The following is a 4,507-nucleotide window of genomic DNA, read 5'->3' on the forward strand; positions in this document are numbered from 1 at the left end:
TCCAGTATAAGGATGTTGGCTGAGCCAGGCTCCAGAATGTACTTTCATCAGAGCTGCCTCCTCCTGTCTGTGTTACCAACTCCTGCTCCTGCATTTCAAAGAAGGGCATGCTGTCCCCAATGTCCTGTGATCCCTCAGCCTGGTCCCCCTCCAAGTCATTTTCTTCAATGTTCCCGAAAAGCAAGCTGGGAGTCTATGACCAACCACAGCTCAATGCTGTCTTTCTTCAGTAAGAATCCTGAGTAGCTTGTTATATAAAGGGTAAGGGACCTGCCTGGCACAGAAAGACAGTTCATATTTTGTAGGTGACCTGAAACTCCTTTGCCTTCTGGGAACACTGCCAGATAAAGTGGCTGTGCTCCTTTTCTGCCATCTGTGGAATTGCTATGTGGATATTGTTGCAGCTTTTTCTGCAGCATCTCTCAAATGTCAAGTTCTTCCCAAAGGCTCAGGAAGTCAAGGATCATAGAATCATAGAAAATTGGGGTTGGACGGGACCTCAGGAGTTCAACTACTCCAACCCCCTACTCAAAGCAGGGCTATCTCCAATTAGATCACCCCAGCCAAAGCTTTGTCTAGCTGGTCTTGAAAACCTCCAAGCATGGAGAGTCCACAACCTCTCTGGGTAACTTGTTCCAGTCTTTCTAGTGGGAAAATTCTTCCTAATATCTAACCTAAACTTCCCTTGCTGTGACTTGAGACCATTACTCCTTGTTCTGTCATCTGCCACCACTGACAACAATTTAGCTCCATCCTCTTTGGAATCCCCCTTTAGGTAGTTGAAAGCTGATATTAAATCCCCTGTCAGTCTACTCTTCTCTAGACTAAATAAGCCCAGCTCCCTCAGCCTTTCCTCTGAAGTCATGTCTCCCAGCTCCCTCACCTCCTCTTTTTCCTAGTTCAAGGAATGGCAGAGAAAGAGGGAGACAAAGATGAAAGCATGCTAGGAAAGGTAGTGATTTTGGTGGTAGGTGGTTCCATGAAGTGGGATTCATGAAAGTCCTCAATACCTTTGCAGAGGACATGTAACAAAGGGGTGAGCAGTGGCTGGACAGGAGAGGGAGGGAGAGTGGAAGGAGAGAAAGGTTCCTTTATGCTGAGACACAAAATATGGTATTACCTCTGATCATTCCTCTACTTGCATTAGGGGACATACAACATGCTTTATAGTTGCTGCACATTTTTCATGAAATAACTGCAATGTAGATTTCAGAGATTTACCACATTGTAAAGCTATGTATCATGTATCCTCTCCAATTTTACTATGTAGTAAAGTCAATTTACCATACAGCAAATGTGTTGTGTATTTTTCCCACCTGGAGTTTATTAGCACTTGACAATATCTTCATGTCCCTAATGGGAGGCTCCACACACTGAACAAATCAACAAACAGGATGGAAGATAACCGACAATATAACCATTCATACTTCAGGGCTGGCCAGACTGAAGAGAGCAAGTATCACATGAGGTTACTAAGTGAGGGAAGAGATGTGTGAGGAAATTGAGCAGTAATGCCATCAGATTTAAGATTCGACATCTTGAGATGGATGATGTTTTGCATCTGTGAATAGAAGCAAGCATGAGACAAGCCAGAGAATAGATCTACTTGACAGGCGGAAAATACCTGTTTTAGAGCATACATGGAACTGTGTGAGATGATCAGCAAGAGCCTCTAGCTGTGTGAAAATCCCAAACCAGTAATGAAAACCGCTTGGAAGCGACCTTTTCTCTTTTACTGAATAGCAACTATGTCATCCCAGTATATTTCTACTCCTGTTTACAAGAGATGCACTGGAAAGAACTATGATTGGAAACTGAAGAGCTGAAATGCCTGATATACCTTGCCCCTCTCATTAGTTCACCCTCCTTTTTCCTTTCCCCTTCCCTACCCTTTGCATTCTAATCACTGCTTTCTATTTAGCAGCTCTGCTTCCTGCAGTCCTTTCACATCATCTGATGGAGTAAGCCCTCTGCTTACAAAAGCTTATGCTAAACATCTCTGATTTAGTTAGTCTATAAAGGTGCAAATCTTCCCTGCCTTATGCCTGACATATGCCACAGAATGCTGCAGAGGAATTAAAATGATTCAGCCAAATGGAAATTTGAACATAAAAATGTCTTCTTCTGGGTATCCACCCAGTCATCAAAGAAGAAAGCTGACAGACTCATGGCACAAGCAACACAAAGGAAAGGACTGCTACTTTGTAATGTTGGATTATCACATTTCAGCATCTGAGGGAAAGACTATTGTCCAATCTGTTGCTCAGTACAGAGATTAATGAGCTGAAGATCTAAGAGGACAAACTCTTGCGCCTAGCAGAGGAATGATGGATAGGACCTGGAAGCCATTCATATAATACTGAGAGAGCTAGGCAGCCCACTACAATAAAGCCCCAAACCACTATGCACAGATGAGGATGTCCAATCAGGTAACAGCTAAGCAAAGCAGTAGCAGAAAAAGCAACTGTCAGGGAGTGGGTCAGATGGGCTAGGGACAGAGTTTACACATAAACCAGTTTAAGTGATTACGAATCAGTTTAAACCTGTAATAGAACAGAAGTTCAGTATATGTAAACCAGTTTCAAAATGGGTGAAACTGGTTTAAGATAAACCTGGTTGGACGTGGTATCAGACTTAACTGATTTAGGTCAAACTGGTTTATGGAACTTCAGTCCCAGATCCCTTCCTGATTCAAACTTAACTCACAGTCCTCCAGCATCCCGGGATGCTGTGCAGCCCTGGGCAGTGCTCTCTGCTCCAACAGAGCAGGGCTGGCCCCACCCTCAGTTGCCAAAAGGGATTTTTCCATCCCTGGCAGCCAGGAGCTAGGCAGCAAGAAGCTGGGCAGATTCCCCCAGCTTCACCCCTACACCCTCCCAACTAGGCTAGGGGATATAAACCCCCACTGTGGGCTTCCCCAGTCTGCCAGGCACAGCGGGGAAGAGTTTCACCCCCATTAACTCCTCAGCTGGCCCACCAGCCAGGAAGGAGGCATGGCTGGTGAATTGTCGCAGCTCCCAGCTGGGGTGAGAGAAAAGCCCCCACTGGGCTCCCTTCCCCCACTTCCCTCCCCCGCCACATGCCAGGTACAGTTGGTTGGGGGTCTGGAATGGGGATGCAAGAGGAAAGGGGAGGAGGTAGCCATTTTTCCTCTTCACTCCCTTCTCAGTCGGCATGGTGGCTGGGGAGAAAATGTCACCAGGTGATCAGCCCAGCTCCTGGCTGCAGGGATGCCTGTAGTGGGGGCTTTACTCCCCCACCTGAGCCAGGGCCCAGGGCAATCACCCAACCATGCACTCTCCCGGCCAGTGGGCCATCTGACAAGGGAGTGTGTGTGTGGTGGGGTGTAAAACAGCCCCCACTGAGGGCTTCCCCCCCAGCACCTGGCACAGCCAAGGTGGGGGTTCAGAGCTGGGTGCAGGAGAGCATTCCCCCCCCCCCACTCCTTCCTTAACTGGCCATTGGCCAAGAAGGGGGCATGGCCAGGTGATCAGCCCATGTCCTGACTCTGGGTGCGGCGGGAGGAGAAATGCCCCACTGGGGTTTCCCCCCCTTCCCCTCTACCTTCCACACTGGGGAGACCCCAGCTGGGGGTCCAGTGCCAGGTGGAGAGGAGGATTTCCCCCCATACCTGCTCCTCAGCCAGCCCAGACTGAGGAGGGGGCATGGCTAGGGGGGATGGCACTGGGCATGGGGAAACAGGAAGAGATGGTCAACTTGGGGCTTCCCCCTTCCTCCTTCCCCCATGTGTGAGAGACCCTGACTGGGGGTCTGGTGTGGGGCAGAGGGGAGTTCCCCCCAGGCCCCCTCCTCAGTCAGCCTGGACTGAGGAGGGGATGTGGCTAGGGGTACCAACTCTGGGCACAGGGAGAGAGGGAAAAGCACCCCACTGGGGGTTTCCCTTCTCCCCCTTCCCCAGCAGACCCCAGCTGGAGGTCCAGTGGCGGGGGGTGTTCCCCCATGCCCCCTCTTCAGCTGACTGGAGGCTAAAGAGGGGACTTAGCTGGAGAAATCATCCATCTTCTGTCTCTCTACACTGGTTAGTGGGAGCACGCCACTAGCTCTCCCTGGTTCCTGGTATGGGCCACAGCAGAAGTCTGGTTGCCTTTCACTTTTGAAAAGCGAACATCAGTTCTTTTTCTTATGGGTTGAATCTAAGCAGTTTACAGAAACCTGCAAAGATTGAATCACTTCAGCCTCAGGCTTTTTGACTCTCTGTACTTAACCATGATGCAGCTACAACTTTGGGATAGTGGTGGAAACAAAACCAAAGACAACTGTGAAGTAGTAGCAAGCATCTCGTAGGCCCAGACAGATAAGGCTAGGACAGGGATTTAGGAGGAGTCTCAGCCATCATTTGGCTTAATGTAGAAGATTAAAAAGAAAAAGGCATAAGACCAACACAGAGGATCAACAAGCCTCCACTCAATAAAAGCCATAGCATAGATTCATAGATGTTAGGGTCAGAAGGGACCTCAGTAGGTAATTGAGTCCGACCCCTGCCCTG

This window comes from Alligator sinensis, unplaced genomic scaffold (assembly GCF_000455745.1).
Source record: "Alligator sinensis unplaced genomic scaffold, ASM45574v1 scaffold926_1, whole genome shotgun sequence".
In the NCBI taxonomy this organism is placed as follows: domain Eukaryota; kingdom Metazoa; phylum Chordata; order Crocodylia; family Alligatoridae; genus Alligator; species Alligator sinensis.